At 44.5% G+C, this 26,711-nt stretch overlaps 1 protein-coding gene across 2 annotated transcripts in view; it reads right to left on the bottom strand.

Annotated features, from left to right (window-relative positions):
- Nucleotides 1-15,589, bottom strand: part of LOC143845327 (uncharacterized) — a 467,259-nt gene extending 451,670 nt beyond the window's left edge. Inside the window, exon 1 of one of the 2 annotated variants that reach the window (XM_077300105.1) lies at nt 15,501-15,589. The gene's annotated coding sequence lies outside the window, so the exon portion shown is untranslated. The remainder of the gene's footprint in view (nt 1-15,500) is intronic. The other variant, XM_077300183.1, reaches the window with a different exon arrangement.
- Nucleotides 15,590-26,711: the final 11,122 nt, after the last annotated feature.

Here is a 26,711-nt window from a genome sequence, read left to right as displayed (position 1 = left end):
CTGTTACCCTGCAGCTCTGTTTCTCTGGAGGGCCCAGCCAAGTCTGAAAGCCCTGACACTCCCCCACTCCCACATGGCACAGACCTGAGCACAACTGGGATCCTGAAGCTCTTTACGAGACAGTTCCCTGCAGCTGCAACATGACTTTTGGGAAAGTGACTTGGCTCTCATCTGCATATTGGTGGCACCTTACTAATCTTAATCTTCTTAAGGCTTGCTGCGTGGACCAACACTGTGACATTACAGCCCATATCAACAAGAATGTACAGGCTAGATCAGACCCTACCCAAGGATGATTGTCACCAAATACATTATAATATACACAGGAGCTCATAAACATAATGGATCTCCTTGGAAGTTCCAGTCTAATGCAACCTCTCCTTTTGCAACTAGCCCAGTTAACATCTTACCATGAACACATATATAGCCAGCATGTGTGGGCATATAACTGTCTGTATGTGAGAGCCACTTTACAAATCAAGCCAAGGTTCAGTGGTTGGATAAATGTGGGGTTTGAATCACATCTGCAGCTCTGCACCCATTGGATATAACTGGAGAGTTATTCAACAGATGTATAAAGAAAAATCAGGTATCCGTTGTACTCAGATCGCATAAGCCTTCACTGCAACATGTGGACAGGGCTACCATGATCACAGTGCAGCAGAGAAATCCTGCCACCTTTCCTGCTTTCCTAAAGCCCACTACTCAACACTGAAAAGAAGCGTAAGGCTCATGAGACAAAGGAGGGCAGGAGCTTTGCAGGTCTCAATCTGATCCTGAATTCCCCACAAACCCTTGCTCATGTACTCAGTAGTCATGTTGCAATGTAACACATGCAAGGCATTTCACCCCATCAAGCATGGTATCATTCTGGACATGCTGACTTAGTTGTGGGGAGCAGGGTACCATACTTTGGTTGGTCCTCTTGGCTGCTTGATTGTAGAAGAGGGACTGCTGCTGGACTCCATGTATTCTGTCCCACAGCACCATGGCATTTATGCCACCTTGTCCTCCATACTTTTTAATATCTACATGAAACCACAGGGAGAAGTCAGAGGATTTGGAGTAAAATGCCACCAATACGCAGATGATACCATACTCCACCTCTCCCTAACAGCTGGGCCATTGGGGTCTATGAAAATAAAGGACAGGTGCTTGGAGAGGGTAATGGGAAGGATGATGATCAATAACCTAAAATTCTGTCCAGCCAAGACTGAAGTGCTGCTGATCAATGAAAAAGCTGATCAAGGATGGAGGAGTCAGTTTGTCCTGGAAGAGATTGATCCTGAAGGGGTGAAATTAGAACCTGGCCTACAGTTGAAAGGTCAGTTCTTCTCTATGACATGAAGCCCCTTTTATCAGCCCTGGCAGGCTCCCCAGCTATGGCCATTCCTCAGAAAGCATGATCTGGCCACAATGATCCATACACTGATCACATCAATCACGATAATGTACTCTACAGAGGCTGTCTTTGAAAAAGGCCCAGAGATTTCAGCTACTCTGAAATGCAGCAGCCAGGCCCCTGGCAGGGGCTGATAACAGGGATCATTATCACCCCAGTGCTAAAAGATCTGCACTGGCCACCCACTTGTTTCTGGGCGGAATTCAAAGGGCGGATTCTTCCTCAAATGGCTTGGGGCCATGGTACTTGAAGGACCACCTCCTCCCATACCGTCCAAACTGCCAGTTAAGTTCTGCCTCACAAATTATGGTCGCTGTGTCCTCATCTTCAGAGGTGATGCAAGGGGACACCAGAGACAAGGCTGTTTCAGTTGTGGGACCTTGCTTATAAACTGCCCTTCTCCTTCAGTCTCCTTTAGCACCTATACTGCTTTCTATCCATCATCAGCCCAGAATGTTTCTGTCCATCCAGGCCTTTAATTAAGGGGATAATTTTAGCACTGTTTTGTCTGTTATCTTAAGGTCTCAGTGCTCTGTTTTTAGGGTCCATATTTTTCTGCTGGGCTGAGTTTTTAAATGCTGGGCCATGATACCTTTTAACATTTTATTATTGTTTCTTTTGAAAGCCTTCCCAAGCAGATAACTGGAGAGGCAGCATAATTTATTTCTAAATAAATATGCAAGTAAGGAGGCCTTTGGTCACAGGCACAAAAAGGCCTACCGCAGGGTAATTAAGTACATACAACGAGCCCAAGCTAAAGTCCTGCTGGTTCCAGAAAACAGTTTTCAAGAACCCCAGAACGCTTACCTTCAAGAGTTAAACAAAATGATTGACAGCACATACAGTGTCCCTTTAACTGACCACTAATGATGCAATCCCTTGCAGGGTGGACTTAACATGAGGAAGAAAGCTAATCTGGAGACTCCAGCTGGTGCAGAACGCCACAGATAATGCAGGCCCATTCCTCCCATTCCGTGGTTACACCATTGGTTGCCCATCAGTTCCCAGGCTTAATTTAAGATTCTGTCTGTCACATACAAAGTCCTGCATGGCCTTGCTCCCTCATATCTGCAGGACTGCTTCTCTCCCTCTGCTCTGCCACAAGTGCTTTGCTCATCTGAGCAGGGCCTCCTGGGGGCGCTGCTCTGCAAATGGCCCAAATCATCAACTACCTGTACCTGTGCATTCTCTGTTGTGGTCACCACCTTATGGAATGGCCTGCCTGAGGAGGCAAGGAAGACTCCCATTATCCTGGCTTTGAATTATACAAGAGGGGTTTTTGCATGGGAAAGAGGGCGGCACGGTTAACAATGTGGTTCAGAAACAAGCGGGAGTAAAGGAACTACATATAATTCGTACTAATTTATGCTTAGGGCAGGTTCCTACTACGTAATTTGTTTAACACATCCTTTGAATGCTTATCTTTTGCTTTACCGCTGGCTGCATCCTGGTTTCTACAAGTCCAATCTTATTGCACTGTCTATTGGAAGTTCCACTCTGTTGACTGTACTGCCTTATTCTGTGTAATCTGTTTTGAGTCCCACTGAGAGAGACTTGACTATAAATAACATAAATAAATAAGTCCTGCATTATTCAATAAGATTGAATAGCAAGCAACTGTGCACAGGACTGTAGCATGACAAAAGGTTTGGTTTTCTTTGGGCAGGATTGTTGGGGGGGGGTCTGCTTTTCCCCTGCTCTGCAATATATTTTCACATGCAGGATGAAATAGCTGCTTACAGATGTGGCCGCCCACCACCTCGTTGCCTTTCTAACTCTAATAGGCCAGAAATTTCTTCTTCATCAGTACTGAGAATCAGTATTTTAGTTACAATTGTAAAAAAATTACATTGTTTTATTGTTTTAGTGTTTTTATGGTTTTATTCCATGAATGTGAATTCTGAATTTTCTGTTCACCAGCACAAGACAGTGAGTACAATAGGGGCAGGATACAAGTAATCAAAACAAAATAAATAAATAAATAAAAGCTTTATGGGTTGCATTGATTAAGAAGCAATGTAACCATAATAAGCAAACTGGTGCTGAATTTCAGCACAGCATTATATATGAGATAAAGCTATTGGATACAACAGCTCCTTCCCTGAGCCAACCAGGAAGGGCAGGCTATAAAAATAAAGTTGCTGTTGTTATGTTAGATTGAAATTATCTTGGAATGACTGGCAGATGTATTGTCAGCCAGTACACACCAAACAGCTATAAACAGAAAAGTGTTTTTGTTGGAATGAGGTACCCAGGCAAGAAGTTGCTAAGTAAATCTTGGGCTCTCTGTATCCCTGGAAAAGAAATAAAGGGTCTGTGGGGCAAATGAATTAAAAGCATTATACTGATTTGAATGGAAGGGAGTATTTTGTCTAAGAAGGAACAGGAAACAGTTCTGTGTACGGGGTCATCCCAAACTGCTATTATCTATATTTAAGGATATTTGAGGATTTGGCAAACTCAATATAGAATTTAAAAGAAGGAAGGGACTGAAAGCATTGACCTAAAGAAACCCTGGCCAACACTCAACATCCAAGGAGTACAAATTGTTAGGAAGTTTTTCCCAATATCCCCCACAGCTCCCCATTCAAAATCTGAACCTATTATTAAGAGTCCTGCTCTCCACTATCAGTTGAAACAATTAAATGACAGCCATTCAGATGCTTTAAAAGAGTAATAATATTCCCCTTAACCTTCTCTTCCCCAGGCTGAATTTTCACTCTGCTATGGAAACTTTCTGGGTGACTTTGACCAAATCATGTCCACTCACTGGACTGTTATGACTATAAAATAGAGAAGAGAACAATGTAAGCTGCATTGGGTCCCCATCGGGAAAAGAGGGGGCTTAAATAAGCATTGAAATACAATGGGATTCATCAATGAATATATCCAAAAGGGCAGGTTAGAACACTCGGCTAAAACTCTATGATTAATAATCATTGCTTTCATAGTTGAAATGGAAAATATGCTTTTATTTTATTTGTTCATACTGCAAATCTGTAAAGTCTGTCACTGTTATTCCCAGTTCACAAATTATTCAAAGCCTCAGAAAGAGCTCATCAATCAGAATAGGGTTAAGCTCCTAGGGTAAGGAGCCTCTTGTGGCGCAGAGTGGTAAGGCAGCGATATGCTGTCTGAATCTGTCTGCCCATGAGGTTGGGAGTTCGATCCCAGCAGCCGGCTCAAGGTTGACTCAGCCTTCCATCCTTCCGAGGTCGGTAAAATGAGTACCCAGCTTGCTGGGGGGTAAACGGTGATGACTGGGGAAGGCACTGGCAAACCACCCCGTATTGAGTCTGCCAAGAAAACGCTAGAGGGCGTCACCCCAAGGGTCAGACATGACTTGGTGCTTGCACAGGGGATACCTTTACCTTTACCTTTACCTAGGGTTAAGCTTTATTATTATAATAATATTTATTTATTTGTTTGTTTGTTTATTTCCCGCTACTCCCAAATGGCTCGTGACGGGTTACAATGTCTTAAAACCCCATTAAAACTCCAATTAAAAGACTTAAAACCATCACAACATGGCGGCGCAATAACAAAATCCCCTTCCTACCCCCCATTCCTAAAAGGGGGGGCGGAGAAGGAGGTCAACGATGTTCAAGGAGAAGCCCGGGGGAGAGCAGTCGATGTACCTCGGCAGCCCCCGCCTCAACCATAGACCTGGCGGAAGAGCTCCGTCTTGCAGGCCCTGCAGAATGCTGGAAGATCCCGCAGGGCCCGCAGCTCTCCCGGGAGCTCGTTCCACCAGGTGGGGGCCAAGACCAAGAAGGCCCTGGCCCTGGTCAAGGCTAGGAGTGCTTCCCTAGGGCCGGGAACAACCAGGAGATTCTCACCCGCAGAGAATCTACTTAAACCACATTCCAGCACCTTTGCTTGTGAGCCTTACTACACAGGGCCAAACGCCATATTAGCCTGCTACATGTGTATATAAACTTTGGTGGCTACTTCTAAGGAAAAGAAACATTGAGAGGAGCTATCTTCAGTGGCTCCAAACAGTTTCTGGAACAGAAAAGGGGTTTAACCTTTCCCCAACTCCTTCCCTAAGTGTCTTTATACACCCAGAGGCACATGGCAGACACATATTTATCTCTGCGACTATGTGTCCAAAAGCTTTGGGGAGACTACCATTGGGGGAAGACAGGCTGCAGAAGACAAGCCAAGGATTAAACATCCCTCCTCTTGCCCGGCTTCCTACTGAACATCACCCACTCCCAAAGAGAATTTCTATTTTCAGGTTGGTAGATTCCAAAATATTTTGGGGTGGGAAGAGCAGCACTTAGGGAGAAGAAGAATCTCAGTAGAGTATAATCCCACCTACTTGCCAGTGCTGCCATTTTTTCCAGGGGAACTGAGGCCTTTCATTTTGGACTTTCAAATTGTAATTCAAATAGTAATTCGGCTGGCAGCCCTACTCCCAAAGCTACTTTTCCCTAGAAACAGTTCCTGGCAGGTTTAAATACGCACATTGGCATTTTGTAAATAATACGCCATTTGGCCTCTTTTCCATTAGACGATAGGCCAAGATGATCAACAAGGTTGAGAAAAGTACATGGATACAAGCAAAAATATCCAGTCAAGACTGTCAAGAAGAGAAATGTTGACCAACAGGGAGGACCCTATGTAAATCATGGCTTACCATAATGGGCATCATAACACTCCTCAGCCTCACTCCCATATCTTAAAATGTCATCTGGAAAAAGGTAGCATCCCCTATTATTTCCAAGACATTTGGATTTTCAAGATGCTCCCAAATCCAGCCTAGGAAAGAAGTAGCTGGGAATCCATAGCAACCAAACATGACCTCCTCCTATGAAATCCCATCTAATCTAATTGTATGGAGCAAAGTAAGCATTATGAAGGACTTTCTGAGAATGGTTTAATACAAGAATGGGGGCACCAGACGGTTGTAGTCAAGAATCACATCAGTGCAGTGAACTGAAGGCCAGCTTCTCTGGCAAGACATCACTCCTGATATCATATATTGATTGATTGATTTCTGGGCTGCCATTCTGACTCCAAGGCAATTCACAGCAGAAGAAGATTAAGAACCTACGGACATAATTTTAAAAAGCTAGTTGTAACTGATGCATATGCTGGAGGAGCAGTGACACAAAGCTTCTTACACCCAGTTGCTACCCCAGCGGTTTCTCTTCAAAGGCCCCACAACCACCATGCAATAATAGATGCTACCCTCAACCAGATGTGCTACCTAGAAACCAGATCACATAACACTAGGATTGTCTGAACTCAGGGCAAAGATGCTTACCCAAGTAGCTGCTCTCTTCTGTGCCTAACTCTTCTTAGCATCGTTTTCTGGGAGCAGGGAGGGACAGTGATATAAAATGCTCTCTCCCCTATTCTTCTATGTTGCATGGGACTGAGGAGGTCCAAGTTCCCAAACTTCTGTTTTTTGAGGGTTTTTATTTCCATCTTTCTCTTCCTTTCAAGGATTCTCTGGGCCATTCCGCACTGATTGTTTGTAGCAGGAGTATGGCAAATTGAAATCGCTACTAATTTGCAGTTATGTACAACGTTGTTGACAATCTGCCACACTCCTGAAACCGATCTGCAAAAAGTGCTTTGTTGTAGCGCTTTCAGGGAAATCCCCACAAGTAGATTCACCCTCTGGAAAGCGCTACACTCTTGCAACCAATCTGCAACACTAGTTGGAAAATTCTGTGGGTTACCATTGTTGCAGTTTCTGCAAAGTCCCTCCCCCTAGCTCTCTCCTCTGATCTTCCGGCGAAGCGATCGCCATTTTTTTTCTCCGAGCGAGCGGAGATCAACGCACCGGCGAGCCTTTGTTTACCCAGCAAGGCTTCCCCGGCTGCAGTCCCTCCCCAGAGCTGTTTTAAGGCACCAAGCACCACACAGTCCCGTTTGCTGGTTTATTTTCCCTTTATTTTTCCCTTAATTTTCGGCCGAAAATCGCGCCCATGCTAGGGGGGTATTTTTCTTTCACTCGGGGGGAGCGTGGCAACGATGAAACGGCAGCTCAAACACCACCTGCTAGCTAGATTGGTCTCTCTGCTGCAACGAATCAACGCAGATTCGTTGCAACATGTGTTTCTTTTTTTTAAACCTGCCTTAAAGGGAAAGGGGCTTTTCTGGAGCATGATAATGGCCGCCCATTGGCTGCTCGTTTGATTGACGGCCAGGGGCGGGACAAAGCTCAGCAATATCGCTTCCTGGCTAGCGATTTTTGCCAAGAAGAAGAAGAAGAAGAAGAGTTGGTTCTTATATGCCGCTTTTCCCTACCCGAAGGAGGCTCAAAGCGGCTTACAGTCGCCTTCCCATTCCTCTCCCCACAACAGACACCCTGTGGGGTAGGTGAGGCTGAGAGAGCCCTGATATCACTGCCCGGTCAGAACAGTTTTATCAGTGCTGTGGCGAGCCCAAGGTCACCCAGCTGGTTGCATGCGGGGGAGCGCAGAATCGGACCCGGCATGCCAGATTAGAAGTCCGCACTCCTAACCACTACACCAAACTGGCTCCCACAGACCGGAAACCTGTGGGAAACGATATTCCACTACGAAGGCAGGTATGCATAACGACGAATTCCACTATTTAAAATGGCGTTTTTTTGTTCCGCAACCAATTTGCAACATAGATCCTGGTGCGGAATGGCCCTCTTTGTATCCTCCTCAAAAATAGCCCAGGATCATACCCAGTTTAGCTTGAACAGTGTTGCAACATTAGTCCATCAACGTCAGTACTGTCTACTCTGATTGGCAGCAGATCTCCAAGGTCTTGGCTAGGGGATTTGTATATAAGGATGCAGCCTCAAGGTAGGATGTGGGGATCCCCAGGTATCACAGCTCATTTCCAGATTACAAAGATAATTCCCCCTGGAGAAAATGGCTGCTTTGGAGGGTGGCCTCAATGGCATTTTACTTGTATAATGTTATAGATTATTATAATGTTCTATGTAAAGTTATATAATGTTCCATGTAAACCGGCCAGAGCTGTAAAGAATGGGTAGTATAAAAATCCAAATAAATAAACAGTTTTACCCCACTAAGGTCCCTGTCCTTTCCAGGTTCCATTCCTAAATCTCCAGAAGTTTCCCAACCTGAAGCTGACAACCCTAACTTTGCACCCCCTGCCAGTGGACAGTAGGGACCTGGCAATCTTATTTTCCTATCTCCACCTACTTAATTCTTTGAATTGAAGATGCCAGGGATTCAACCAGGGACTTTCTGCATGCAAGGCAGATACCCTGCCATTCAGCCACGGTCCCATAACAGGTTAGCTCCTGACACAGCAAGGAAAGTTCTAGAGCAAAAATATGCTAAAGTCCCATACACCTTCTTCCGATTAGTATTATCTGACTTGCTAAACTGAGTTAAGTATTGCCAGGGTTTTACCCTTATTCTTATTGCTCTGGTTACACAGAGCAAGGCAGGGGCTGGAGATACCCATTGAAATCCATTACATGGAACTCAGAGCGCTGTAAGTCAGTCCTGGATGAGAGACTGTGAGTCTGCTTTAACACATTTGTTGAATTAATCAAACTTTAAGAGTCAGTAACCATAACCCTTTGGGAAATCACGGGAAGAGAATTTCTTCCACTGGGTGAACCTACCAGTTCAAATGTTATCCCCATCAACCACAGAAATTTTAGACACAAGTTTGAAAGAAAGTTAACAACCTCGAGGCTGTCATGGTAAATTTCTTCATTGAGTTATAGCCACAATTGTCAGGGGACGTTGTAGGAAATTTCAGTTTACTTTGGAGTGAGAAGACTGCCATTTGATGCTGTTAAGCCTTTATTTAAAAAAAAAAACAGCTATAGTGTATTCAATAGAAAATTCTAAATATAAATCTCACCTTTCTTGGCACTTTCCCCCTCCCCCAAAAAAGTTTACTGCTTTACTAAATGTTCTGCATGTTATAACAAATCAGTTTAATTGACCCTGTTTTCCAAGGATTTTGCAGTTCAAAGAAATAAACCTTTTTAATCTAAAGACAAACACTGATCAAGTATCTCAATTTAAATAAAAAATTAAGCAAGAAAGGGCAGGGTTCTGAACTATACTGAATCTTTGCCCCCTAATTAAATTATCAGAACACTTGTTTTGACATGCATTATACAGACATACCTGAACTTTCTCCAAGATGCCTTTTTCCGCCCTTTATGGCTAGGCAAAAGGTGAAGGGTCTGTGGAGGAACACTGACATCTTGTGACCAGATCAGGTAATAATTCCCCCTCCCCTATTTAATAGAACTCTTCAAGACCATGATACAGAGAATCTGCACAGCTAACCATGACAAGTATTCTGGGCTCTGCAAACCTCAGGGGAATCCCCAGATTGGCATAAAAATCCAAATTGTAAAATAATAATAATAAACTAGGAGCTAAAAAATATCTTGCACTATTGATGGTTTCTATTCAATTATGCACACACACAAACACACATACACATAACCAGAAATAAGGCAGCATGGTTCACATTCTGCACATGCTGGATAATGCACTTTCAATTTATTTTAGAAGCATATTTTCCTATTTTGAACAAGGACATCCAGCTGCAAAAGCTCACTGACATTATCCAATGTGTGTGGATGTATCAGCCAGTGTGATCCAAAGAAAACCCTGAAAAATACCTTATCAGTAATTTTTTAGATATTCTTTAACCAGATATAATTGGGCTGAATTTAATCGAATATAGATTGGGCTGAAGATCGTCAAAGTTAAAGATATTACAGTCCCTTTAAATGCCTTCCAAGTGAATTCTCGATTTGGAGAAGGCATTTAAAGTGAATGTGAGCCCTGTAAATGCCTTAGGAGTTCACTCCAAGCCAGTCATGGCAGGAATAAAGTATTTAAAGGGATCATGATCCCTTTAAATGCCCCTTTCCCTCTCCATTGGAAATAATTAAGGATGGGGACACCTTCTTTGGGGGCTCTTAGAATTGGACACTGTGGTCCAATCTTTTTGAAGCTTGGTGGGGGTTTTTTAGAAGAAGCACCAGTAGCTATGCTTTAAATTAGATGCCTCGACCTCAAAACAAAGATCTTCTGAGCCTCAGATACTGCCCCCGGGTCAATTCTCCATTATAATCTACTAGAGGCAAAGCCCGACATACCCAGGGAAACAACAGGCACTAGGATGCACACCTGCACTGTGGCCTTCCTGTGGGCTGGTTACATGGCAAAAGCTCCTGTCCATCCCTGGAATCTTGAGGCTCCAAACCTCAAGGAACATTCTTGACCCAAGGGTCAAAAGCCTCCTGGAAATCTCCTGGAAAGGGATGTCATCTACAGACTCTAGAAAGCAGCTCCTCACAAAAAATGGCTGTTTTGGAGGGAGGACTACATACACTCACAAAGAGAGTGAACACAGAAGACAAAAGCATCCCTCCCTTCTCCAACTGCAAACCTTATGTAGCACACAATCACCTCTCCTTGTAGGAAATACTTGTCTCTCTCCTTGGAGAGCTCTGAGAAGCTATTGCCCAGAAGGTCCACAATTACACCCACCCCACTGGGCCTACCGAGGCCTCTGCCAGCCTTGGCGGTGCCCATCTGCAGTGTGCCAGGCATCAGGGCCATGGCCCCTTGCCAGCCATATTGGGTGCAGAACAGCCGGGAGAAGCCTTCACATGCTCTTCCCTGGATCAGGGCTGGGCTGGTGTTGAATCAAGACCGAGATGGCACACACGCTGAATCAGGAGAGGGCTGCTGTGCACTCATGCTGAAACGGGGCTATGGCAGTGCAGACTCTGGATTGGCCTTCTGTCCAGAAACAACCACCTACCAATCCTATGGGATGCAGGGCACCAAGGGGAAGCTTCCCCCCTCCCTCCCTTCTTCCCACTCCTTCCCCCATCTCTATCTCCATTCCTGTCTCCAGTCCTCTTTCTCTTTTCCTTCTTTCCTTCCATACTACCAAAATCTCTCTCCCTCCTCCATGGCCAGAAAGCTTGGGGGGTGGGGGTTGAGAGTTGACACCTCTGGATTGGAAAATACCTGGAGGTTTTGGCTTTGGGGCTGGAAGTGGACATGATTTTTAGTGGGCAGGGATATTGCTAGAGTCTGCTCCTCTGGCTGCTCTGAAGGAGGATCTCCAATTTTTCACCTCAGGCCTCTTCTGGATGCTGGCATCTGCAATTCTATGTCATGCAGTCCTCCTCCAGGATGACTGCCTTTTGCAAGTAAGAGTTCTTGAAATCCTGTGAGATCTCCACATGTCACCTGAAGTCCCCCCCTCCAGGGGGACTCATCACTGTGGTCGGGAGAAGAGCTATAGTTGCAGGGGATCCCCAGGTCCCACCTGGAGAGTGGCATCCCTGAACCACAGTTGGGTCCAAGGCCAGAGTCCCCCCTCCCCAGCTGCCAGCGGAGCTGATTTGTATAGTCTGCACATGAACTCCAATTCCCATAGATCTCCAGGCCCCACCTAGAGGTTAGCAACCCCTGGGGTGGGAATATTCCTGGAGGTTTGGAGCTGGGGTCTCAAGATGGTGCAGTGCCTCACAGTCTGCCCTCCACAGCAGCCCTTTTCCCCTGCAGAGCTGATCTTTATACTCTGGATATTTGTACTTTTGAGATGACATGTATGCGAAATTCCCCTGGAAAGACCTACACCATGCCACAGATTAGCAACAGCTGGCAGAATGCTTTTCTCTGCCCTCTCTGCATGGAGACCAGTTGTACTTCCTGAAGATCTCCAGGCTTCCCCATGAGGTTCAAAACCAAAAAACCTGTTGAACCCACTAAGTAGAGGCCAAGACACAAACAGATGATTGGCTGTGGGATAAAGCCTATTTATTCAAAACAGCCTTTATTACCCAGCCAATTATTAATTCTTTTTCTCAGCTTCCCCAGAGGTTGGCAACCCAGTTGGCTGCACAGAAAAGTGGCATGAAATCCAGCTCTTGAGATTAGAGTCCACCACTATTTAACCACTGCACTATACTGAATCTGAAGATCGAGTGGGAAGCGGGGGGAAGGGGATGTCAAAACCATGATTTATGCTTTTGCCATGTGGCCAGCACCCCCGAAGGCCACAATCCATGTGTGCATCCTAGCGCCCGGTGCTTTCCTGGGTGCACTGGGCTTTGCCTCTAGCCCTAGAATAATGGCAGCTATGCATGAACTAAGTCCCATGAACAGTACCTTTGTCCGGGCTGCCTAGAAACAAGCCCAGAAGCCACTACAGCAAGAGTAGGCCAAGAACTAGATAGTGGCACGCCTGTTCGGTCCACTTGGCCCACGAGACCAGTTCTCAACCCAAAGGAATGAAGTGAGCCTCTGAGATGCTGGTTGCCTTGCTCTTAGTCCGTCTACTCAAGTGCAAGACTAATCTCTCCCGCCCGCCCCCCTCTTTTGTTTGCCAGCGTAACCTATTTAGTTTAAACATCAATATCAAAAATAATTTATTTTTATTGGGGAAGAGGGAGTTCACATCTATGACAGTGTGATCCCACCTTGTGACCCTTTCATTCATGGAAATAGCTGTAACCCAACTTCAACAGATACCACATTTGGAACAATAATCAAGTACATCCAACAGCAACCAGGAGTAAACCATTCAGGCCTGTTGCATTCAGGCAGACCAGGGCCTCCGTCTTTTTTTTATATACTTCTGCCCAGGCAGTCCCTTGCAGAAGCAGCAACCTGCAGCTGTGCTGTGCTGGAAAATCTTCTGTTCCTCACAGAAGTCTCTGGTATCTCTGCATTCTCCACATGGAAGGCGTCAGGCTACAAGTGGCAGCAGAATCCCTTACCAAAAATGTGAATATAGTTTTTATGCGAAGGCGTGCTTCTGAGGGGAGAGGCCTTCTCCCTGCAGCTCCAGTCCTCCTGGGGAAATTGCGCCTTTTCTTCCTTATTAGGAATACCCCAGCTCTTTAACTCCCTCTAGTGGAATCAGGGTTACATTAGCACATACTTTTTTGGCCCAGCCTTTTTTAGAAGATATTACATGGACCAAAAAGTCTGTCTTCCCCAGAACTATAGCATTTGCATGGGTGTCACCATACCTGTGAACAAGTCAGAAAGTCTCCCAGTGCTCTCCTTCAAGCATGCATTGCAGGGAGACTTTGATAAAAACAAGCAAGCTATCTTTCAGTAAGTTTGCCCTACACAATTAAAGCTCAAGACAATAAGATTGGTAGCTTTCACATTGCTTTAGCCAGGCCAGGTCTCTTGGGACACAGAATATTCCATAAAGCTGGGACATTCATCGCACAGACTCTCACAAGTCAGTGGGGAGCCTCAAGAAAATAAAGTGTACACCAATAAAAAGGAACAGGTTAATTGAGAAATATTAGATTGTAGGAAAATAGTTTTCTTACTCAAAAATGGGTAGGCCCTACACAAAACCCATATTCACCTTATCTGTCCCCACCATAAATATCTGACATAAATCCTTCCCCTACCATGAGAAGCTACCTTACACTAAGACAGCTGACTGATCTATCAAGAGTATTAAGCAGAGAAGGTATTCCCTAGAACAAGAAAATTAAGGTAATCTATCACATATAAAAATCGCAATCAGTTCCACATGCACAGGATACAACTAGTTGTTGTATCCAAGGGCAATCTTCCACTCACAAGAATTTTCCACTTACAGCAGAAACTCTCCCAATAGCAAGAACTCTTTAGATCCAATCCACTACCCATTGTATTCATTTCTTACATAGCATGGTAAAAATGAGACAACTGAAAAATTTCATAAGATTTCACAGAGACATTCTTTTTTTTTAAACCCTAAAGTTGCAACACAAGATATCTGATGATCTTTCCAATATACAGGTATCTGAAACAATCCCAGACCCAAATTGTTGCTGACCTTACCTGCTCAGAAGTTTGGCTCATAGAGATCGCCAATTTCAACCCCCCCCCCCAAAAAAAAAAACTTTTACTCAAATACCACTAGATTATTTAAAGTATTGAAAAGGACAAGAGCGACCCCCAACCGTTCTGATACAAACAATGGTTCTCCACTAGGAATAAAAGTCAACATCTTAATTCTGGATGATCTCCAACACTATGGCTGGCTTTGAAAGGCTGATCTGGCTGATCTACATGGCAATGAGGACCTCTGCCAGACCGACTAGGAAAGCTGCATCTCTGAAAAGTTAGGGTTCAGGAACAGAGCAGGGATAGAGCAGATTTACATGTAGGAAGTCCCAGGTTCAATCAATGGAATCATGTTTAAAAGCCTGCAGCAGCAGGTATTGAAAAAGACCTCTTTCTCTCCCTCTGTGCAGCACCCCAGGGACTTGTTGCTGGTCAGGACAGACAGTACCATCTAAAAGAGTCATGGGCTTGACTCACTTTAAGGAAGTTTTATATGAACCTTTCATTCAGGTCCAAGTATTACGATTGCCAGCCAGAGGTTTTACAGCAGTGAGACAAAAAATAAAGGGTGGAATTATATCATAGGATTTCGCTTCTAGTTTCATCCAGAAGTGACATTGCAATGCTCTAGGAATTCCCCAGTGTCTATGATACAAACCATAGAGATTCAGAGAATTCTGAAGGGGTCAATATTGTCTGCTCCACGCCCTTTGCTTTTCACTCCAATGAGGGACAACATGGAAGATAGGAAGCAAGCAATCTGTAAAGTATATTTTAACTCCTTCTAAAACAGTTCTGAAGATACTCCAAGTGTGCCTATGTATTACTCATCATGATCACTTAACCACAGAAGGTAAATCAGATCTCACAGCATGTGGGGGGAACGTACATTTTTGATGATTTTCTTTTTTCTTTTGCATAGTACTGAAGATGCTCTGCTCATTTAATTTACGTATGTCTCACCTTATCTCTTCCAACTCAAGGCAGGTAACAAAGCAGCTAATAGCTTCAAGACACAAAAAGTGGCCAGTAACAGGATATTTTTTTAAATACAAATATACACATAAAACCACCACTGAGCCACAGCCTCACTCCATGAAAAATGCAGTACTGTAATATAAACAGCTATTTCACATTTTGCTTTTTATACATATGAAATAAATCTTTCCCACAAAAGCACAGAATAACAACTTTCTGACACACTGGTCCTCACCAATAAAGCATAATAAATTCTAATTAAATTCAGCTCACTAGTGCAACTAGAAAGAATGCTTACTTACCAATGAAGAACTCTAGCTGTGAATAAGGTTTCCCTGCTTAAGGGTTTCTCACCCTCCTGCTGCCACAACAATCACAACCCAGACACAGGTGAAGCAGATGAGCCTGCCTTTAAGCAGAATAAGTTCCCGTTTAAGAGATTTCAGGTGGCCAAATTAGAGCAAGGATGTCTGTGGTCATTAACAATGCTTTTGTTTTGGTTGTTGGAGTCACACCCAGTCTCCTGCTCTGATCCTGGGGGAATTGGTCTCTCCAGCTTCTTTTAGTTACAGCTTTGAGTCTCTGCACCCTTGCTTCAGAGTTAGGCCCTGTGACTGACACTTCCTCCATGGTCCTTGCTGAGAACAATTACTTGTTCTTTCTTTACTCAGGCCCAGAATACAATTCTCCTGAGAGCGAGAACTCCAGGTAGGAAAATTCCTGGAGCCTAGGGAGGGTCCTCATCAGAGTATGACAGCATATAGATTGCCCCCACCTAGAGGTTGGCAATACTCCAATCCCTCCTGCTACTGAAAGAGCCTAGTCCCTATTCAAGCCCCTCTTGTTTATCTCTTTCCTTTTTTTCCCTATTCAATCCAGTAAGCAGACATTTTCTGTCCAAGGGAAACTCAGTTTGTCAGTGAACCATGTGGAAATGTCTGTTCCACATTTAACAAACATGGGACATATTTCATTTGCGAATCCAAGATGCACTCACATCTGTGTCTTCTGAAATGACAGATTTGCTGCACCCTTTGCTACATGTCATGCATGCAGCTGCCACATCCTAGTTTCAACTTCTTGAAAAGATTTCAGCTCACATACTTCTTCCCAATGAAATTTTAATCCAATAGCACCTTTAAGGCCAACAAATTTATCCAGGGTGTGAGCTTCCATGTGCATGCACATTTCCTCAGACAGTGGTCTTCCCAATGGCTTATGGTCATCTTGAAACAGGTCTTATTGCATGAAGTGTTTTCTCCTCCAACCTCTTCAAGGTCTTAGGCATCCTCCACTGTTGCATCAAGAACTTGATAAGCTCAGGCTTTTTAGCTGAGCTATACAGATACGTTTTAAACTATGAGATTTTGTTAATTGGTAAAATATTTTTTACCTGAAAGCAAGTCTTTGTTCCTCACTTACATCTTTCAACATTTTTGCTAGAAGTTTCCAGGTATACATCCAAAACAACAACTGTCCTTTCACTATGGCATCCTCATCAACTAAAACACAATATAGATTATACTAGAAGTATATGTTTTTTGCTAGAAATACATTTTTTCCCCAGCACCCTGACAAGCACAGCCTCATTCATCTCCGCGGCCCAACCCAGCCTCCTCTGGCACCCGCAGCATCCCAGGGAATGCAGAAAATCCCACGTTCCCTTGTTGCAGGTCTTCTGGGGCACTGCGCCGGGCCAGGGCTGGGATGGCGGCAGCAAGGTGCATAATCGGGGTTGCCCTGCTGCCACCATCCCGGATTTCTAGCCCCGTGCATAATGGGTCTATGACATCCTTTCAAATACTTTAAGATGGCTATCATATTGTCTTTTCCTCAGGCTAAACAGACCAAGCTCCCCTGATTTCCAGCCCTCAGCCCAGAAGATATTTCAGAAAAACTGATGTTGATACATATAAAGATGACAGAATAAAGGAATGTGATATGGGTGGGGAATATAGTATACAAACTGGATCCTTGGTTGAGTAAAATAAATATATAATGAATCTGAACTGTATACCTTTCTCTGAGTCACGTGGAGAAAGCCATAATTTCTCCTTCCTCATTTTGCTAGTGAGTTAGGGATGTATTTTATCTCTTAACAGCCTTTCAGAACATTAGGGCCTAAGTAAACAGAAGGTGATGGCAGGTGCAGGAACGAAGTCTGCACCAGAGGGCTTAGGCCTTTGCTTCTCTAAAACCAACAAGTTTTAAATTGTGTATCACAGAATGAATAAATTCTACAAGGGGGACGGCTCCTGGCAGACTAAGTCAATATTAATTAGGATTGATATACAGTAGGTGCATAGAGGGGAACGCAATACGGATCGCATCAATACCTGCGGCTACTATCTGCAGTGCTGAGGAAATGAAGAACCTTATTACTCTAGGACAAAATGAAAAAAGTAATTACTCTGAAGGCAAAACTGTGTCTCTCTTCCGCTGTCAGTTTTAAGAGGGTGCCAAATCCCCAGAGGCCAAATTCTAGGCTTATATAGGATATGGCGTTTATTGTATCGTGTATTGGTGATGGAGAGGATAATATGTCCAGAGTAAGATCTCCTTAGCTTTATTCTTCACTGTAGCTTACAAGGATGACCTGCCTTGCTTGGGGGGGGGGGGGTAAGTGAACTCAAGAACACATCATGTGGATTTTAAGTGAATGATATTTGCCCTCTTAAATAATCATGGAATCATAGAGTTGGAAGATACCTCAAGGGTCATCTAGTCCAACCCCCTGCACTATGCACACAGTCACTCATAATAAGACTAGATTCCTAATACGCTTTGAGTGTTGAAAAAATGTATTGACTGGCAGGAGGAGATTTTGACTGGAATAAGACATGACACCACTGGTTAGCATTAAACATGGCCACAGGTTTATTTTCCTCACTGGAGGGTTGGCACCGCATGAGTGAGGGAGATTGACCGAGCAAGTCAGTGGACTGCACCAAACCCCCTGAATCCAGAGGCGCTCTGGGGATCAGCACCATTCCCAGCCGGGAAACCAGCTTCCCCTTGCCTACTGGAGTCCACCACTAAGGGAAGCATCCTGTGTGGGGGGCCAAAGGGCACCAACCTCATTTGGCTGACCCCAGGCCACCTGGCAAAATGAGCCCCCTCCCAGGTGGGTCAGCCATGCTCATTTACATGCTGCCTCTTAGGAGGCCCTGAACTCCAGAGAGTCCAATAGCAACTGGGCTCCCTGCCAACAGGCTCCTTCCCATGCCCAAATCTGCTGACACCCAGCATGTATGCTGTGAACCCTCTACAGCGTCAACTGGCAGCCAGTGTGAGTCTCAGCCATGCAATGGTGTGAGGGATTTTTCATTTGGGGAAGTCATCTGGTAAAGAGAAATCCAGAGGGTGTCTAAGCACTTTATAAGTAAATTGGAATGAAAGGAAGTGTTGATTTGAATGATTTTTTGCCTCAGAGTCAGAAAATATTTAATCAGTAATCCAAATGAAAACAATTTCCTTGGTAACAACCAGAGTGTTTATAAAAAGCATGATTTTCTAACAAGAGTTTCTAATATGTCTGCATAACAGGGGAATGTTTACGTGTTGCCCAAGTGTCTTTTGTTCATTTTATCATTTGTTGCAGATACATGATTTAATCATTTCTGGGTTCCTTTTTTTAAAAGAAAAACAAAATTTCGACTGTTTACATGTAGCTTTTCCATATTTAATCAAAAGATTCTAGGCCTCGGCTTGCAGAAAGTTTAGCTGAGGATTTCTATGGCTTCGATCAGAAAGCTGCTGCCCTTCAGAGAATCCTGTGAACTCGCCTTAGCAACACATGAAGTGATGAGAAACTGAAAATGCTTCTGGAAACATGACTGGAATACTGACGGCCTAGCGGTCATTCGCTGCGGTGTGAAAGATGAGAGAAGGCAATCTAGTCACCCTTATTCCTACACAAATAAGAAAACACCCTCTCTTTAAAAATATTATTTACAGTCGGTTCCCACACAATTTTTACTCAGAAAGGAGTCACGCTGAATGCCAGTAAGTATGGACAGGGTTGCACTTTGAGGCAGCTTTCAGATATAAATGTATATAAAATTGATATAGATGAATTTGGGTTATTGTTGGGGGGGGGGGGGGAAATCAGGCTCAAACTGCGTACCACATATTTCCTAGAAAGAACAGAGTCTAAAGGCTTATTGAGTCACAAATTGGGATCAAGATTGCAGGGAGAAATATCAACAACCTCAGATATGCAGATGATACCACTCTAATGGCAGAAAGTGAAGAGGAACTAAAGAGCCTGCTGATGCGGGTGAAGGAGGAGAGTGCAAAAGTTGGCTTGAAACTCAACATCAAGAAAACAAAGATCATGGCATCCGGCCCTCTCAATTCCTGGCAGATAGATGGGGAAGAAATGGAGATAGTGATAGATTTTATTTTCCTGGGCTCCAAGATCACTGCAGATGGGGACTGCAGCAAAGAAATTTTTAAAAAATTGCTCCTGGGGAGAAAAGCTATGGCAAATCTAGACATCACCCTGCCAACTAAAGTGCATCTAGTCAAGGCTATTCTCTTCCCAGTTGCAATGTATGGCTGTGAAAGTTGGACCATAAGGAAGGCCGAGCGTCAAAGAATTGATGCTTTTGAACTCTGGTGCTGGAGAAGACTCTTGCGAGTCCCTTGGACTGCAAGGCTAACAAACCGGTCAGTCCTAGAGGAGATCAGCCCTGACTGCTCCTTAGAAGGCCAGATCTTGAAGATGAAACTCAAATACTTTGGCCACCTCATGAGAAGGAAGGACTCCCTGGAGAAGAGCCTAATGCTGGGAGCGATTAAGGGCAAAAGAAGAAGGGGACGACAGAGAATGAGGTGGCTGGATGGAGTCACTGAAGCAGTCGGTGCGAACTTAAATGGACTCCAGGAAATAGCAGAGGACAGGAAGACCTGGAGGATCATTGTCCATGGGGTCGTGATGGGTCGGACATGACTTCGCACCTAACAACAACAACGAAGGCTCATTCCTACTACCAAAGTATTCACCCTGTGCGTACCTCATATCACAACCTTTATTTATAGTGTCAAACTCACACCAAGCATCTTTGTGGTTATAGATTAATTGGGAACACTATATGGCTCAGTTCAAGTATCATATATAATTATTTAATCTGCCATAGTTACTATGATTATCTCTACATGGGCCTTTTCACTAACTGTGATTAATTAAAATACACCGAGCTATGATATGAAACCGTGGTTTGACTTTGGGTTATCGTTAACTTCATTTGCCACTGTGTCACCCACTCACCCACTTTGTGGAGATTATCTTGGAGTTCTTCACAGCCAGCCTTGGTTTCCACCATCCAGAATAATTTTGTGCCATCTGCAGAATTGACCACTACGTTACTCACCTCTAGTTCCAGATTATTTATGAATAAATTATACAGTAGCAGCCCTAGTACTGATCCTTGTGGGACCCCACTGATTACTTCCTTCTGCAGAGGTAGTCAGAATTCAGGAGTTGTCAAAGTTTAATAGCATCTGGGAGATGAATTGCAGCTGCTAGGAAGGCTGAGGCCAGCGAATTGCGTGAGCTCAGGTGTTCTGGTCTGCAGAGGGCTATGCCAATCAGGTATACATGATAAGTTCAGCATCATGGCTATAGTGAGAACTGTCCATTTATTCCTACTCTTTGCTGTCTCTCATTTAACCATTTTTAATCCATAAGAGAGCCCAACCTCTTATCCCATGACTGCTAAATTTACTCAGGAGTCTTTTGTGAAGCGCCTGGTTCAAAGCCTTTTGAAGGTACTATATAAAGTCTACCAGGTCACTGTATTCAACATGTTTATTCATGTTATGAAATATGTTGGTGAGTCAGAACTTCTCTTTGCAGAAGCCATGCTAATTTTCCCTTGCTGTATCCTGATTTCACAAACTAACTATGGTTAAGATAAATCATGGTTTTGTGTTATGTCTAAACCTAGCCTGGTACTGCATATGTTTCTCTTGCTCTTCCTCCAAGGAACTTCTTGCCATTTAAGGTACTCCCTTCCTACAAGTTATCCTCAGAACAACCCTGTGACACAGGTTAGATTAATATGATTGGTCCAACATCACCCCTGACATTTAATGGAGTCGTGAGGATTTGAGGTTGTCCCAGGTTCTACTCTGACATGCTAACACCTCAATGAGCTTCGAAGCTGGACATGCAATAGTAAGTACAAGGTTTTTTATGTGTCCATTGTACAGCACATGACAGCAGCATGTATCTTGCCACAACACTGAGCAAAGTTTGAAGCCTTCCTCCAACTTGAGCGGCTCATCCATTGGATGAGCATCCAACTTGAGCGTTTTCATGGTAGACTCAATGCAGGGTGGTTTGCCAGTGCCTTCCCCAGTCATTACAGTTTTACCCCCACAGCAAGCTGGGTACTCATTTTACCAACCTCGGAAGGATGGAAGGCTGAGTCAACCTTGAGCCGGCTGCTGGGATTGAACTCCCAGCCGCATGGGCAAAGCTTCAGACTGCATGTCTGCTGCCTTACCACTCTGCACCACAAGAGGCTCTTAACAGTAGGAATAACTTTTGCTTTTATATTCCTGTTATGATGGTCAGTTCTTAGTCTGACGAAGAGTGCTTGAATAAATCTTTGTTGGTCTTAAAGGTGCCATTGGAGGAAAGACCACTTAAACTGGAGAAAACTCTTTACACTGTAAGAACTTCCTCCAGTCTATGGTAGCATACATGCCAATGAAATCTCAAAACCAACGGAACTGTGGACCTGGTCCCACCTTACAAGCAATGCTCGATGACAATCCGATTGTGACCAGATGACAAGGAGTATGGTGCTTGGCCCAAGAGCCCACAGGATACAGCAGTGAGTCACCCCAGTGTTGCTGAGCCTGCTGTTTCCTAATGTTGAATGAGGCTGAGTGAACACAGTTCACTTAACTACAGTCCCATGGGTGATGCCTCCACACATTCCTCTACTAACAGAACTCAAACAGTTCCGCAGGACCTGTAAATGTATGCTCCTCCACCAGGTATTTGGTTGAGGACGACCTGAACCTCCATCTCCTATGTCAATCACCGCAGATCCACCCAACCCACTAGGCTATCAGTATGCGTTGATTTAATGTTCTCCATATTAATCTATCATTCTACTATGTTGCTTGCCGTTATCACAGTATTATTGTTATAAACTGAATTATCTGATTTGTTTCTGTTTCATGTAAACCGTCCTGAGCCTTCAGGGAGGGCAGTACATAAATATAATTAAATAAATAAATACTAATGGGAATATTCCTTGACTGCATGAATAGGCAAGTGCAACCTTCTCTCTGCAAAACTATTTGGGGGAGGAGCTGGGGAAGATTAGCCCAATCCTCTTTTGTAGACAAATTATACAGAAGACATGAAATAAAAGGTTCTTCATTCTTGTTTATTCCTATATAGGATCCAACCAGAACGGTATCTAGATTTGTCCCGTTTTCAAATAATAATCTTCCTCAATGGTTGTCCTCGGTTTTGAATGTGAATGTTATGAATGTCCAAATTGTGAAATTCAACCTCTATTGAATAATATATATATATCAGCCTTTGGCTCTTCAATATGGGGATGCTAGTAATACCAACTGCAGTTAGAGGTTCGGGTAAGTTTTTCTCCCCTTTATTGTATTCACTACAAACCATCCCATCTTTAAACCGCCCCTGGCGCCACAGGCGCCACGGACTAAATAATTCGGTAAGGCCTGCCGAGGCGGGATGTGTCCGTGATGAGGAAGGGTCCGGATTGGACCCTTCCTCACGACAGACAATCGGAGGGACCAATCGGCAGGCGCGAAGCGCCTGCCGATTGGTCCCTCCGAGTCCCAGCTCCCGGAACTGCGAGCCGCGCGTAGCGTGGCTCGCATTACCTCCCGGCCTGACGCGGTGAGAGGCGCGAAGCGCCTCTCACCGCGTCAGGCCACCAACCCAGGGAGCCCCAGGCAGTCGCGTGAAGCGCGGCTGCCGGGGGTTCCCTGCCTGGCGGGCTGGCGCGGCGAGAGGCCGGGAGGTAATGCGAGCCACGCTACGCGCGGCTCGCAGTTCCGGGAGCTGGGACTCGGAGGGACCGCGTCAGCCCGCCGCCAATGATAGAAGCTCGCCAGCCAACCACCCAACCCTCCCCAGACCCCTTCCCAACCCGCCGCCGCTTCCCGAGACAACAAAACCCACCCAGCCACACACTCCGACACCCACCCGCCGCCACCCAACCCCCCAAACCCTCCCCAGACCCCTGCACAACCTCCCGCCGCTTCCCAACAAAAAACAACCCACCCCGCCTCCCACCTGCAGCCCGCTCACCCGCCCACCCTCCGCAAACCCCTTCCCGACACGCCACAACGCCCCAAAAACCATCTGCCGCCTCTACCCCAGCCCCTGTCCCCACACTTCTAAACCCGACACCAACTCACCCTTCCCCCGGCCGCTCCCTGCTCCGCGCTCACCTTCTGCCGGGCCTCCTGCTCCCTCTCCCTCTCTTCCCTTTCTCCTGCTAGCCACGCCGCCAGCCAGCGCGGCTTGCCCGCTGGCCGGCAGGCCACGCGAATGAACCAGGCATGCGCGGACTCACGCGCATGCCTGGTTGCTTGCCCCGACGCCCCGCCCCCGCCCCTAGCTCCAGCACGCATGCCCAGACTCCCGAGCATGCGTGCTTCCCTTCCCCATCGCCTGCACCACCGGCCCTCCAAACTGCGCCGTTTACCAGCCTGTCCCCACCAGCTGCTCTGCGAGTTCCCAGGTACGGAGCCCTGGCACTATGCCTGCACTCTGCCCATTTTTATAAATGGGCTTTTTTTTCTAGTTTGTCTATATTTGCCAATCCTCTTTTGTAACAATGTTCTCTAACATTGGAAAATATTTTCTTCTACCATTTGGACATTTGGAATTTCTGAAGACCGACATCAACCTTTGCATTGTCTTTTCCAGTTTTGGTTCTTAGGAGCAATCACCATTACAGTTACGGCTGTAATATTCTTAAGCAGCAAACAGCAACAAAAGTAATTCCTAGGGTGCTCCTGCATGACCCAAGGAAGCTTGGAATAGGTCTAACTTTGATATGCCCCAAATCAATGTTATGTAACCCAGAAATAAGCACACAGAAAGACAATGATTCCTGAAGGAAACTGCAGAAATACTACACAAGATGTGCTTATTCGAAATAACTTTTAACAGCATTTTCTGTGGCAAAGAGTATCTTCTTTAAAAAAGAAGAAGCATCTAACACCTGAATAAACTGTAAGCATCTGCAGGGCAGCAATGCCTGCCTGAAGTCAAATACAAATGATCTGCAACACTGACAAGTACCATTCAACTCAGACTGGAGAGAGAAAAACCAGGCCTGTGCATGGGAAATCTGCAATCAAGGAAGATAATGAAGGAACATGCTCAAGTGTCAAGACTCCAAGAGGATAACTCCAGGCACATTATTCGTCAAAGACAGAAGTCCATACTCTGCTCCGAGTAAGACAGGAAGAGCTTTTGACAAAGTGATGCATTGTGCAATGAAGAGAATAACTATTGTTAAGAGCAATTATGGCAAATAACTCTAGTGGGGATAAATGTCTGCTAGGTTTTAATGCCTCTCATGCTTGTGAATTTATTGGAGACTATTCTTGCGATTACATAAAATAAACATATCTGCAGCTTCAGAAGGAAATGCTTATTCTCTCTACTTTTCAGGAGGAAATCAATAGGGTTCACAATGAAAAGCATCCCATAAGGGGCAAAGGAGGAATTCATCAGCAGCCTTTTATTAGGCTCCAAGTCAGGAATACCGAAACGGTGATGAGATAAGATTGTTTTGCTTATGCAACTCGTTTACTCATTTAAAACATGTATCTCCCACCTTATCTCTTCAGACTGGTGGCTAACAGTGCAACACCAGCAGTCCAATTAACTTGCTTAAAAATGCACAACTTAAAAATACACAGCTAGGGGTGTGATTCGGCTAATCCAAGGGGAAAAAATCCAAAAAATGCCTTATCTTGAGTTTTCAAGTATTAATTCAGCCAGATATAATTTTTGGCTATCTATCTAAAATGGCCACGCCTGAAAAATCGTGAAAATATTTCAGAGATGCTGAATAGGAGTGACTAAAGTCCATTTGAAGGTCTCTCCTTTTAAATGCCTGTGGAGTGAATCCTCATATTGGAGAAGGGGCTTGTAGTCCCTTTAAATGCCTGCATGGTTCACTCGCACCAACATCATGGCTTGCAAAAGGCATTAAAATTTTAAAGTGTTCCCTTTAAGGTTAAATTCCTGTCCCTGTTGGTAGCAATGGAGGATGGGGCACTTTCTTGGGGAGAACATAGAATTTAACCCCCATTTAATTCCTCTGGGTCTCCCATCCAATATACAGTTTCCAATAAAGTTGTTAATTGTGAGTTCACGTAGTTACTAAACCAAGAGTACTTCAGGCTCATTAAATTTGTGATGGGTGGTACCAATTTACAGAATCTAATAATTCTCCTTCTAGTTGGGTTGGATTCAGCCAGTTTTTTTCACTCAATCTCACCTCATTCCCCTTCTTATTGGAGCCCCCTTCTTACTGGAGCCTTTTGAGCCCCAAAGGAACCCTCTCCTCCATTTTTCCCCATGAGAAAAAAACCAATTGGATCCAACCCACTATGCATTAGAAATGTTCTCACTGGTACCTTGATTCTCTGAAATGCCTAGTTATGCAGATTAACCAACATAAATATGTTGGATTGCATGATCTCATTCAGTTCAACTAAAGGTGGTGCATTCCTCTGCTGCAGGAGATTTCCTCTGGCAAAAGATCCCCTTGGATGAATGGCTGGTGCCAACATCAGTTTACCAAATATGAACAATTCAGTCCAATATTCTGATTGGTAATTGTTAAAAAATTGTCTTAATGCTATTGGTGGTGAAAATTGCCATCAAGTCACAGCCATCATACCCATTATTTTCATGGCGCGAGGCATTAAGAGGCAATTTGCCATTGCCTGTCTCTGTTTAACAGCCGTGGACCTCCTTAGTGGTCTCCATCCAAGTATTAATCAGAGCAAACAATGATTATCCTCTAAGAGCAGATGAAATAAGCTAGCCTGGGTCATCCAAATCAGGGTCTTCAGACTATTATATCCTCCTTATTTCACATAGAATGCCACTGACATTGCTGTCATATAGCTACGTCGTCAGTGCATTGTATTGCTGCACTAGCACAGAAGTAGATACAATATTCCTAGTATAATAAACCTTAGTCAGGATTAGACAACCAATGTATCCGCTATCTTTTCCAGAAATCATTTCCATCATGGGCTGTGCTTTTTCTTAGCCCAGGCTCAAGAGACTAACTTCTGGTTGTTTTGTCTAAATATAGGGGTGATTTGTTTAGAAATAAAATAACATAATATGTTCAAATAGTCCGTGCTAGACTGAAATGGATAAGAATCAAACTGATGCAAGCTTGCCACTGTCCCTGAAAATAGGATGAGTTTATTGGAATGCTGGCCTGTCTGCTGTATATAAAACATAATAT

This window comes from Paroedura picta, chromosome 1 (genome assembly GCF_049243985.1).
Source record: "Paroedura picta isolate Pp20150507F chromosome 1, Ppicta_v3.0, whole genome shotgun sequence".
In the NCBI taxonomy this organism is placed as follows: Eukaryota; Metazoa; Chordata; class Lepidosauria; order Squamata; family Gekkonidae; genus Paroedura; species Paroedura picta.
This window is presented reverse-complemented; position numbering and strand designations above follow the sequence as displayed.